This window comes from Balaenoptera physalus (assembly GCF_965194825.1).
Source record: "Balaenoptera physalus genome assembly, chromosome: 9".
Taxonomy (NCBI): domain Eukaryota; kingdom Metazoa; phylum Chordata; class Mammalia; order Artiodactyla; family Balaenopteridae; genus Balaenoptera; species Balaenoptera physalus.
The window spans coordinates 91,511,128-91,524,598 of NC_138888.1; the positions used below are offsets into that span (position 1 = coordinate 91,511,128).

The 13,471-nt window shown below is 40.8% G+C and overlaps 2 long non-coding RNA genes across 4 annotated transcripts in view; one reads left to right on the forward strand and one right to left on the reverse strand.

Moving 5' to 3' along the window:
* LOC309666660 overlaps positions 1 to 13,471 on the forward strand; it is a 25,537-nt gene continuing 12,066 nt past the window's right edge. The window contains exons 1-3 of one of the 3 annotated variants that reach the window (XR_014267207.1): positions 1 to 1,114; positions 1,627 to 4,990; positions 5,819 to 5,909. This is a non-coding gene — a long non-coding RNA (uncharacterized lncRNA). Of the gene's footprint in view, positions 1,115 to 1,626; positions 5,910 to 13,471 lie in introns of all 3 variants that reach the window. The other 2 variants (XR_014267208.1, XR_014267206.1) reach the window with 2 other exon arrangements.
* LOC309666686 overlaps positions 11,249 to 13,471 on the reverse strand; it is a 26,980-nt gene continuing 24,757 nt past the window's right edge. Inside the window, exon 3 of the long non-coding RNA XR_014267242.1 lies at positions 11,249 to 13,231. This is a non-coding gene — a long non-coding RNA (uncharacterized lncRNA). The remainder of the gene's footprint in view (positions 13,232 to 13,471) is intronic.

A 13,471-nucleotide genomic window follows, 5' to 3' on the forward strand; every position in this document is an offset into this window, starting at 1 on the left:
TTTGAATATTTAGTGGTCTTTTTCCTGGATAATTAGGTACACCCCGTGTGTGTGTGTGTGTGTGTGTGTGTGTGTGTGTGTGTGTATGTGTGAGTGTATGTGTGTGTAAATGTGTGAACATAATAATCCAAGTAGCAAAATGGGTTAAGGGCACTGCACATTTATCTTCATCTCTTACATGAGAAAACAGGAGGGGAACGCAAATGAAAGAGGTTTCAAGGAAGCCAGTTTGGCAGGGCCATATTCATGTTTAAGAACTGATTAACACAACATCCTGCTTTCAGTTTAGTCTGCAGTTACTTGGAAAACTTTCAAAATGAACAAGTGATATAAAACAAATACTTCGCTGCATGCTCTTCGCCGCAGATTTCAAATTCACGTGATAGGACAACCTAAAAGGCGTACTCATCCTTGACGGATTTCCCATTTTATCTTGAATTCCAAATTTAAGGAAATCATCATTAGTACCTAAGTTTTGTGGGGCTGTTGGCATGGATGTCACTTGCCAAGTGTAATCAGAAATTCATTAGCTGAATCACAAATATGTGGTATTAATCATGTTCTTAAGATTCAAAAAGTGAAAGGAGATAAGGGACTTACTGTAAAGACTTTGTCATTCTCTTATGAAGTGAGAGCCAAAAAGGCACTTTTCTAGGAGGAAAAAAAAAAACAAAAACTTTGGAACTTAAACTTTTTGGCAGTGTTTAGTCTTTTCCTGAATTCCTTCAATAGAGAAACTCTGTCACATGGCACTTTCTGTATATTGTTATGTTGTTTCTCAGGCATTTGCAATCACCCTTAGCTCTCAACGAGCTTTACTCAATAATTAGGTCTTTGGGGATAGCCAGACAGGAAGAGGGATAAACGTGAAGAAAATCGTGTTCACAAAATTACTGAAATAGTTTCACTTCTGACATGGCCAAACCCACATCAGATGAAGTCATTTGCGTGCTGCCCAGGACATGTATTTTCCATGACCCTTACCACTGACTCACTGTGTTTAGTCATAAACATTCTTTGAACCTCAATGTCCCTACTTGTAAAATAGGGATGAAAGTACTGTTCACATGGACCACGTTATGAGATGAAACTGGTCTGAAAGGACTTTGCTCTTGTAAGTAAAATCCACATACTTATGTTCTTTATTTTACTAGTACAGTGTTTTATTATAAAGGAATTTGGACAAGGGGTAGGGGAGAAGACAGGAGAAAAAGGGGGAAGGAAGAAATGAGAGAGGAAATAATTTTGACACTAGGATGTCTGTATTGTGATTATCTCTTAAAAACTAGAAATGAGCATTTTGGTTCCCCATGTGAAAATTCAAACTAGCAAAACCATGAACTTGGGGTAATTTCTGTGGTTTAACTAAAGTATCTGGAGTTCTGTTGGTTGGTTGGTTGGTCGTTGCTTTCATTTAAGTGAAGATGATATTTCTAAATGAGAGAGAGATTAGAACATGAATAATACAATGAAGCTGATGATTCCTCAGTTGAAAATACTGAAAATTGGGGATGAAAAAAGAATCACATCATGAATGATTCTTTTCTTTGTACCTATATGAATCAGGCTGTAAAATTTATTACATGTTGTATAGAGAGCCAAAAATAGTGTGTGTGTGTTTTTCAGACACCTCTTTGTGACTCATTCAACAAACATGACTCTCTTCCAAGTGCAAGGCCCTGTATCTAGTGCTACAGAAGAAACAGCAGGAGATGGTGGCAGAACAATGAGAGCTACCATTTCTATGAGCATGTGACGTGCCTGTTTCTTTCAGAAGTTATGTTTAAGTCTCACGAAACTCTTCAACATAGATAATTATAATGTTCACTTTCCTTCCAAGTACAAAAACTGAAGATTAGAAAAGTTCAGTAATATTCCAAAGTCAAACAGCCTATACGTGGCAGAACCGGTACTTAAACCAATGTTTTGATGGTGCCACACCCATGCTATTTTGACTAAGCCACCTTCAAGGTATTCACAACCTAGAAGAGATTTTCTCTTTCATTTGCTCAACTTCTTTCTCTCTCTCTCTCTCTCACACAGACACACACACACAAACACACACTCGTCTAATATAAGAGAGAGAATGTGATATATATAAATATCTAAAAGAGAGACAAATACTCACACTTGAGTACCTAGATTCTGAGGGCTCTCTTGGATGCCTGGACATTTGTCAGCACTTCACACTGTAGTCTACACATTCAGTGACATGCATGTACTGACAGGTGTCCATGTACTCTGAGTGCACATGCTAAGTCCTAGAGATACACACATACCTCAGATCTAGTCCGGCCTTCAAGGAGCTCCTAGTTTTGCGTAAGAGTTGACATGTCAAAAAAGTGTTATAGTATTGGCCAGTTTTCCAGTTCTTTTGAAAATGTACCAGGTAGAAAAACAAAATGCCACATGCAACAGAATATAAAAGGCACAGTTATTGATTAAAATGCTATAAACTTGGGCTGAAAGAAAAGTGGGGCTTAAGTAATGCAATGAGGCTTATTTGAGGAGAACTACTGACCATTTTCTTTTCCTCTTCCCCTCTTTCAAAACATTCCTTTTAGGCTCTATCTCCCTCATAAGGTTCATATTTTGCATCCCCTAAAAAAAAAAAAATATATATATATATATATATATATATATATATTTCTCAGAGCTTACAGATGGCATCTGAATGAAGGGGTATAGAGAAATAATTAGTTAAAGCTGCACAGAGTTCTTGGATCTTTGGAGAGAGGTCACTGCACGGTGACCCAAATCATGGACAGTGATTATACTACAATCAGGTGACTCAACACAGCAAACTATTGACCTTCATGTTCTACATTTAGATCTAGCTGGGGGAATGTTCAATACTTTGTCAAATACTAAGAACAATCATATTTCATTTAAAACAAAATTAACAAGATATCTTATGATTTCAGGGATGTTAAAATGTGAAAATATGTACATCTTAGAACTGATAAAACAGGGTGTGTATTAGTCAAGGTTCTCCAGAGAAACAGAAAATCCAACAGGATATGTATACGTCCTATATCTATATCTATCAATATCTATCTATCTATCTATCTATCTATCTATCTATCTATCTATCTATCATCTATGGAGAGATTTTAAGAAATTGGCTCATACAATTGTAGAGGCTTAGAAAGTCCAAAATCTGAGTAGGATGGCAGACTGCAGACCCAGGGAAGAGTTACAAGAGTTACAGTTCAAGTTCAAAGGTGGTCTTCTGGCAGAATCCCCTCTCCTTCCAGGGAGGTCAGTCTTTTTCCTTACTGGAAAAAGAAGGTCAGCCTTCAACTGATTGAATGAGGCCCACCACCACCCACATTATGAAGAACAATCTGCTTTACTCGCAGTCTACTGAACTCAATGTTAATTTCATCTAAAAATTACCTTCACAGAAACATCTAGGCTAATATTTGACCAAATATATGGGCCCTGTAGCCTAGCCAGTATGGCACATAAAACTGATCATGGCAGAGGGGCATTAGGAAGCGTGGGAAGATTCTGTTCATTGTGGGAAACCTTAGCACTAGTACTCACCCTGTCACAGTGTGCAGACACACGCAGAGCAGCGCTTGGCTCTACCTTTCTAGGCTTTTTTGTGGGTTGGGGTTTACCTTTCTGATCTCTTCTGGCCCTTCCCTCTGAGGGAAACATCTGCAATACAATCAAACCCACCCCGCAGAGCACACCTCTGGTGAGCTGTGAATGGAAGAGGCTCTGTCCTTTTCTCCACATTACTAATGTTTACATTTCTGTTTTCCTGACTTGATAGAGGCCAGACCCCCGGGGGTGGGGTGGGAGATGGAGAGAAAGTCAAATGTGCTCCCAATAGATGAAATACAGTATTTTTTCTAAGTTTACGTTCAGTTCTTCTCATTGGGACTTGTGTCAGTGGACAGATGGGGGTGGAGGAGGTGGGGGAGAGGGAGAAAGTGTGGTCTCAACACTGCCTCCATCTGCCCCGTCAGACCACACTCCACCCCTACCCACCTGCCCTCTCCCACCACCAAGCTCCCCTGGACCCGCTGCTCTTATCCTCTCTAGAATGTTCCCAGGGCCTGTCTCTGCCAGCAGTAATCCCCTGTTAAATATTACCTACGGTCAGTTTCTTCCCTCCACCCTCTTGCACAATCTTGGAACCACTGACTCACTCTTGCTTTATCTGAAGTATTTGCATTTGGGTTACAATCATAGACTTTGGAGCCACGGAATGTCCCCCTTCGCCACTTGTGTGACTCTAGCTTCCATTCCCTCACCCGTAAAATTGAGAAAATGATAGTACTTACGTCACAGGTGAGTTGGGAAGAGCAAATGAAAGCAGTGGACAGAAAACTCTCAGGATAGTGCCTAGCAAGGCATGAGCCCTAGTGATCGTTAAATATTAACATTCCCGTTTGTCTGATGTGATTTCCCCATGAGATCACGATGCCTAGTATTTGCAAAAGGACTTGATACACAGAATACAAAGATAAAGCAGTACGGTCCTTGCTTTTGCCCCGCTCCTGGGATAATTGGAGGGCTACTATAATATGCTTCTCTTGGTTTCCATCCATGTTAACCATCTTCAGATGGTTTATCCCAGCTCTGTGGGAACAAGATCAACTGTCCACGTGGTGAGGATTAGAAGAATGGGTGAAGTGATAAGCCTGGTGACCTCTTGGCTTAATATGGCCCAAAGATAGGTTTTGTCTGGCCCAGCAGGGAATTTGGTTTTGGTTTTGTTTTCGGTGAACTAGTGTGCCTTTAGACGGGGACCACACCTTCTCCATCCCCTCCCTATTGTTTTATAGCCGTCATGTCATACGTTCACACATGCTTACTTTTTGATCACCTCAATGTCCTTGAAGTTGTGATCCCTGCTATCCATTATAAGAAGACAGAACACAGAGATTGGTGAAATGTTCCTCACTCTTAAAAACATCAAAGACACAGAAACAAACAGCATAGTGAAAAAACAAAAATCCTGTTTGGAAATGAGGTAAGAAGTGAAGCTCTGATTCTCTGATTATCCTAAAGAAACATTCTCAAATTTGCATATATGTACCTAATTGAAGGCACTGTGGGAAGTTCAAGGAAATCCAGGGTAAAAGTAATGGGAGCCCTCTGACAGCCTGAGTCAGAGTTTCATCTCACCCACATTGAGGGTGTCCACCCGGGTGCTGCTGGGGGTCCCCAGGAGGGAATCCCACATGCTCAGGCACGGAACCTACCAGACGCACCACAGCTTTCGCCATTTCCTCCTCTCCTGCCCCAGTCCCCGTAAGCGAAAGCCCATGGCTAGCAAAGCTGCATGGAATTGCCTCCCCAGGGTCTCCCCACAGCCTTTTCTAAACATGATGATGCCAACTGGCGCCAGCATCTCTGTGGGCACCAACCCCTGTGCAGGCATCGCGGCCACTCCAATCACCCCAGTGCTGCTCTCTCATGCCAGGCACACGGCCTCCACCCGCATGCTTCCTCGACTGCAGCCTGAGCTGGGCCATCACGGCACTCACGTCATGCAGGCACCCAAACTCCATCATGTTCCCTGCAGAACTGGAGCGATCACTCCCCACCAACCACCTCTTTTGTGTCATATACTGTCACTAGGGCGTCACTAAGCTTCAGTGCCTTACAGAGTCCTGAGTGAAGAGAGCCCTTCTAGTTTTTTCTCAGAATACCTCTGCTCTCTAGCACTCAGCTGTTTGTGTGTGGCGTTGGAACTGAGAGATAGGTGCCATACGGGATTCAGAACTTCCATGACCCTCGGACACCTGAGGCTTCGTTATTGGGTCAAGCTCATTTGCCTGATTCTCTTTCCCTCCAGGATGAGTTCTTCTTTCAGAGGGCTACTCCTTGATTTAATTGGAGTTCTTGTGGGCCCATCCCAGCTGACGTCCAAAGATGAGTGCACATGAGTATAAATAAGAGTATCCAGAAAAAATCAGATTTAAATTCTTTTGTGGGTTGGAAAATCATTTAAAATAAGTTCTCCTTCCCCATGTCTTGAATAAGAGCTGTCTATTCTCCTTTGAGTGGACTCCTTGGTCTGGGAAGAACCACTTGAATGGCATCTTTTTGTTACATGGAGGTGTGAAGCACATACTCACCCCTATTCTGGAAGAGAATACAATGGGACTTCTTGATTAGCGGAGGCTGGCTCTGGTTCTGTAGGTGGATGGAGTCCTCAAGCCCCTCCACGAAACCCAGGGCTCTATAGATCTTGGAGGTTATGGGGTACACATTCTAAGAAAGTGCTTGCTACACAGAGGCTCATGGGATGGAAACACTTATTTTTTTCTGGTTTTAAAATAATTTATTTCTTAGTTCTGTTTTAATTTCATGTCTCAGAGCATACATTATTTAACCAAGAGTTGCTGGACAGAGATTGTAAAAAGGGAGGAAACATTTAGGATAAGAAACTGCCTCAATTCCATTAGAATTCGACCCTACCTTGTAAAGTCTTGCTAGGATAAGTTTCTATCATACTTCTTTAGTGCTTACAAAAAAACATTGACTTCTGAATTTCCGACATTGCAAATAAAAATTTTTATAATTAAGTATGCATTCAAGTTGACACACAAGATCTCAGTTCTTTCACTCTGTGATTCAAAGTTTTAAAAACACCTCCAAGGGACAGGTAGTAACCTTCACAGAGGTGAGATGGCAAGAAAAGACTAATGAGCTGCTCTGAAATTAAAGTCATCAAGAGGTAGTTGAGAGACGCTGGAAGAAAGAGATCCAAACTGGCTCATTAGACGGCACCGCAGGGCATGGATTGTTGGCAGGGAGAACTGGTTCTGGAATGTTCGACTGGTACTAGGATCACCTCTAACCCACCTAGGAGTGCTATCAGGTGCTTTGGGGGAAGTGGCTGCCTCTGAACGATGGGATACAGCTGACAGTACTGTACATGTGACAGCCAGGTCAGTGTAAGCTTATCATTGGGGGAGGATGTGTTCTCCTTCCCCCTAGGAATTCTGTGTATTGGTGAAAAGTATCAGCAGCAACGGTGGTTAGAAATTTCAGTGGAGTGCCTTGGTTTTGGCAGTGATGCTGCACTTCAGCAATGACAGAGTGGGATGGGGTACATTTCCCCCCAGTGACTCCAATACACATGTGCCGATGGCTTCCATGATAGGTGCCTGCATTGTCCAGCTTAACAGCGAGGCAAGGGTAGCTTTCAATAGCTTTCCACTCAGTAACATAAAATAGTAAGCTGCTAGAGCAGCATTATTCACAATAGCCAAAAGGTGGAAACAGCCTAAATGTCCACTAACAGATAAGTGGATAAACAAAATGTGTTATATACAGACAACAGAGTATTATTCAGCCATAAAAAATGAATGAAATTCTGAAACATGCTACGACATGGATGAACCTTGAAGATATTATACTAAGTGAAATGATCCAGTCATGAAAGGATAAATATTGTATGATTCCATTTATATGAGGTACTTAGTCAAATTCATAGCGACAGAAAGTAGAATGATGGTTACCAGGGGCTGGAGGAAGGGGCAAGAGGAAATTATTATTTAATGGATATAGAGGTTCTGTCTGAAGTGATGAAAATTCTGGAAATGGATAGTGGTCATGGCTTCACAACAATGTGAATGTATTAATACTTAATGCCACTGTATCATATACTTAAAAATGGCTAAAATGGTAAATTTAATGTTGACTATATTTTACAACAGTAAAAAAAATTTTAAAGAGTAAGGTGTTAGAGGTTGGGTTGGTGAATAACTGCATTTTTTTTGCTCTTCTGATCACCAGGGAGCCAGAAATCTATGTAATTTGAGTACTTAAGCAAATCTGACCTGATTTTCACTTACTAAGCTAGTGATGTCAGGAGAATTCTGAATTACATTAAAAAAATCTGATACATAAAATTATAAGCAGAACTGGGGCATCTTTTAACTTGAGAGATTTTAAAAGCCTTTAAAGTATTTGTTTTAAATGGGTCCGCATCCATTTACCTTGTTCAGCTATCCTCGGACCCAGGTAAGTTCAAAATCTAAAGATAACACTAGAAAGTGACGGAGAAGCAGCTCTTCTGAAACTGTTTTGCCAATTCTACTGTGTGGAACTGTTTTTTTAGCACACTCAATCCTCCTTCAATAAACATCAGCCCCATTGCTCCATCCTCACACTGTACTGAGAATTCTAATCAGCTGGGAATTTTGTTAAAATGCAGCTTCTGCTTCAACAGGACTGGGGAGGGCCTCAGACTCTGCATTTCTAACCAACTCCCAGATGGGAATTCCTGTCTGAGAACCCTCTGAGCAGCGAAGCCCTCAGTCATGCTCCTTCTGGGTTTGATTTATGTGTTTTTTTGTCCCACCAGAATGCAAGCTACCTGGAGGGCAGAAACTAGGACTCATAACTATGTATGTCTCCCAGCATCTAGCATAATGCCTTGTGCAAACCTAGAAGCCCAAGTATACTGGTAACAATGATTAAACTCAAATTACAAAAAGTAAACCGCAAATACAGAAGGAAAAGGGGAAGAAAATATTTATTAGAAAATAAAAATGGAAAACCTGTGAGTAGTCTATGATATCCCAAGTGAATCAATTTTGCTAAGTAAAAGAAATGGTTTTACAATGTTTGAATGTACGGATGATCTTAAGGAAATAATACAACACCCAGGAAAATATTTAGGGAAAAGCAGAGATGATGATTTTCTTATGAGATTGACAAGTGACACCTCTTAAAGGAATTTCATCTCTCAAATTTCAAAGAGGCGTATTTCACTGCACACGTGAAAATGGCTAAATTCATTTCTAAGGACTGTGTATGTGTAGGGCATCATGTAATAATTTCACAATTTATTTAGCATACTGCTTTGTCCTTAAGCAACTACGAACAATTCCCCGGCATTGTGGTCCTTCTTTAGCATAAATCTATAAAGTAGGCCTCAAGAAATGAATCACGTCTTCGAGTGTAAGAAAATAAGATAATACAGTAAAAAAAACAGTCATGCGTAGAGCTGATCCTTGTTGATGTATGAAATAAATATTTTGCCAAATAGTAACAAGGTTGCCGGTGAAAAATAATAGGTTGAAATGGTTGTGAATTTTAAGTTTGTACAAATTCTGGTTTTTAAGTATAAAAGCACACGTTCCATCCTGTGGTCTCCCCGTGATGCTAATTCTTCTGAGGTCACCACTTTTTCTTTTATTATTCAGTGGGCAGAGTTATTTCTCAACATGCGCTAGCCTACATTTGAATTGCTTAAAATTTCCCCGACACTGCTTTCTTCCATTTTCTGTAGTGCAGAAAATGAAGTATAATATTCATTTTTACCACAGCAGACGTCCTTCTGATAGACCTCTCTCCATAGGCACCACTGACAAAGGGAAGCAAAGTCAAGGTCTTTATTTATCTCTTGGCCCCCATATGGAGGACGTTCAGTGTAAACCATCTACCCAAAGCCCATCTGATGAGCAGTCAGCCTCCTTCCTTGACAGGTTATTATTGGTCTGTAAATTGGAGGCTATAAATCTGACAGCAGCATTACAGCCTCTGAATTGAATGTATAATTTAATTTATAAACTCATGTTCTCCATTTCAAGAACTGTAATAAACCGAGTGTGTGCTGATTTTCTAACATGGATTTGTTTTTCGGTAAGTTTGAGAGTTGATGTGGCTTGCGTCTTTAACTCATATGAATTCTTAAACACTGGTTTCTTTAATCTACTAGTTCTTATCTCTTTCCTCTACTCTTTGTATTGAGAAAGGCTCTGAAGTTTCTTATTCCAAATTACATGAAACATTGATTAACCCCATAGATTTAGCTAAGTGCTTTTGTTATTAGATATTTTTAAAAGACTCAGAGAGGCAGAAGGGCAGAAATTCTGTAATTAATCAGGATTGCCGGGCTCTGCTGCTACAGTGGCAGTGAATTGGTTCCCAGTAGGAGAGTTCATAGAAAAACATCCAATTTCAAAATGGCCTGGATGCATCAAAGGGATTAAGCTGTAATGCTTTTAATCCCCGTAACTCAAACAAACAGAAAATTTTCCTGAGCAATGAATTGCATAATGTATTTGTGGGCCAGCAAATGATCAGAACAGAACATCAGTCAAACAGCCAACTCTGTAGCCCAGGATTTCACTGGGCACAGCTAGAGAGACAGCCCAGGGGATTTAGACACTTGTCTTTAAACTCGGGGGTTTGAGTGAAAGTAAAATGGGTACTGTTTTGGAAAGTTCCAGTCTCTGGAGTTCCCAAGCTGTCAGAGACCCTACTGATAAACCTTGAGTCAGGAATGGCAATTATGTGGCACATTGGCTGTACCTCCCCTACTCTCAAGGCCCATGATGACAGACCACGCTTTTTCACCATCACACGTCCTGTCAAGAATGCCTCCGAGTTCCATTCTATTTGCCATCCCTCTTCCAGGTCTTTTCATTTCCATAATCAAATTTCTCACAGTTTCCAAACATCTGCTAGACGATGTCAAGTAGCATACAACTCAAAAAATATATATCTTTCTATACACTGCCAAATGTAAAATAGATAGCTAGTGGGAAGCAGCTGCATAGCACAGGGAGATCAGCTCGGTGCTTTGTGACCACCTAGAGGGGTGGGATAAGGAGGGTGGGAGGGAGGGAGATGCAAGAGGGAGGGGATATGGGGATATATGTATACGAATAGCTGATTCACTTTGTTATACAGCAAAACTAACGCACCATTGTAAAGCAATGATACTCCAATAAAGATGTTAAAAAATATATATATATATATATATATATATATTTCAAATAACCTGTGTTTATTTTATTTGGAGGCTTCTGGGTATTATTTTTTTAATGAAGCTTTTTATTTTGAGAAAATTTTAGATTCACATGTAACTGTGAGAAATAATACCTAAATATCCATGTACCCATTTCCCGGTTTCTCCCAGGGGTAACATCTTGCAGAACTAGAGTACAATATCACAACCAGGGTGTTGACAGTGATACAGTCAAATATGGACATGCCCATCACCGCAAGGATCTCTCCTGTCACCCTTGATAGCCACACCCACTTCTCACCTGTCCCCATCCTTCCTTTAACCCCCGGGAACCACAAATCTGTTCTCCATTTCTATAATGTTGTTGTTTCAAGAACATTATAAAAATGGAATCATGCAGTATGCAACTGTTTCTGACTGGCTTTTTCCGCAGAGCATAGCTCTCTGGAGAGTCACCCAAGCTGTTCTGTAGAGCAACAGTTTGTTTTATTGCTTCATGGTATGGATGTACCTCAGTTTGTTTAATCATTCACCTGTTGAAGGACTTCTGGGTTGTTTTGTGTTTGGAGCTTTCACAAACAAAGCTGCTATAAAAATATGTGTATAGGTTTTTATGTGAACATGCCTTTTTTCCCTGGGGAAAAAAAGATGTACCCAGAGTACAATTGCTGGGCCACATGGTAGCTGCGTGTTTAATTTTTTAAAGAAAACTCAAAAGTTTTGCAGAATGGTTGTAGGATTTTACATTCTCAGCAGCAGTGAGAGAGATCCAGTTTCTCTGAATCCTCGTCAGCATTTGATATTGTCACTATTTTTAATTTTAGCTATTCTCAGAGCTGTGAAGTGATATCTTATTGTGGTTTTAGTTTGTATTTCTCTAATGGTTGATGATGTTGACCATTTTTTCATGGACTTTTTTGCCATCTCTATATTCTTGATAAAATATCTCTTCACGTCCTTTGCCTACTTTCTAATAGGACTGTTTGAGTTTTTGTCGCTGTGTTTTGGGGCTTTGTTACCCCTGGAAAGACCGAACTCTCCATGATGTGTCCTCTGACACCACCCCAATGGGGAGGGAGCCCTTCATTCTGCTAGGTGAGGGCGGCAGTCCACACTTCCCACATGGTCTCCACGGACACTGTATGGGCCGAATGGCTTATTACCACCAGGTGGGGATGAAAACTCCATTCCATATTTAGCCTTCTCTGACAACATCCTGGTGAGGGTTTTGAGGTGCCCTGTTACAGCTTCATGAGGGTGGAAGTCTAGGCTCCCACTGAGCCTTTGCTGGCATGTGTAGCTGGTGCTACAGGTTTTCTCTGATGTTTGGCTTGGATAGAGCACGTGTATAAATGTGTTCCCTCCTGCCCTCCTTCTTCTTTCCTTCCTTCCTTCCTTCCTTCCTTCCTTCCTTCCTTCCTTCCTTCCTTCCTTCCTTCCTTCCTTCCTTCCTCCCTTCCTTCCTTCCTTCTTTCCTTCCTTTCTTTCTTCCCTTTTATGACCCTTTGGCTAGGGAGAGAGCAAACTTTTGGGGGGCTTTTTAATCTGAACCCATTGGCATTTCGTTGTTTTTGACTTTTCCAGCTTTCGGTTTGGGATATAGGAAGCAAAAAGAAAATCCAGAGAACTCACTGCTGTGTTGTTCCTTGGGTCCTGATTTCCATAGCCAATCTGTCATCTTCTCTCCACCTTTCAGAGTCTTCTTCTGTTTGTTTTCTATATAACATCCATGGTTTTTAGTTGTACTTAGTAGAAGGAATGGAGAAAGACATGTCTACTCCATCTTCCCAGAAATGGATGTCCAGGTCTATCTTTTTATTCAGTAGGAAAGTTTAGAAAATACCCCAGCGTGTTTTATTGTAAGCAAATTAATTATTAGGCATAGACTGTGAGAATGTTGAAAATGCCTAGAGGCCACAGATAACATCTGGAAATAATCCAGATATCAAAATTGCATTAAGAAAGTTACTGCTATGATAGAAAACAGAAACATCTAGATCCCCCTTAAAACAGAAGATGTACCATCACCCCTTTTATGCTGGTCAGTCTGCAAACCTGTTCACTGGTTTTGAGACGAATCCAAGATACCTATTGGATTTTTTCAGTCTGGTTTTTGCTGAGACCCACTGCGTATTCAAACACTGCAAACGCTTTCTCTGGCTCATAGGCACTGCGGGTTTTAATAAAACTATTTACACGAAGTTGTTCATGACTTCATATGTTACTCTTCAGTAATGTTTGCATTTTAGAAGAGGGATACCACTAATGAGGCAGTCTTCAGCAAAAGAGTGGACTGTATACAATATGCTTTCCAACATCAGTATGTCATATTTTCTGAGAAGGGAGAAAAGACTTACCAGAATTCTTCAGATTGCAAGAAATTGGTAAACACGTTATCACTTTACGTTGAGACGAGCCCTACAGCGATGTACGCTTTTCCCACAGATGTGACGGTTAGTAAATATCTTTACTTTCTGTATACATCCATGAGGACTTTCTCTGTGAAAAGTATACGTGTAGGGGTGTGAGTACAATATATTCTGCTTGATCAAAAAAATCTGGCTTATGGCACAAGAAGAGAGAGATTGGTCTTGTAGGGGATCATAGTGGCCAGGCTGTCCTGACTCTAAAGTGTTTCTTGTGGCTCTGGGTTCAGTGAGGCCTGGTCACTGCCTTTTACTGGGGGTATTGTTTCAATGACTTTCTAAGCCCAAGTTTTCTGATCTCATAAGGTAGATA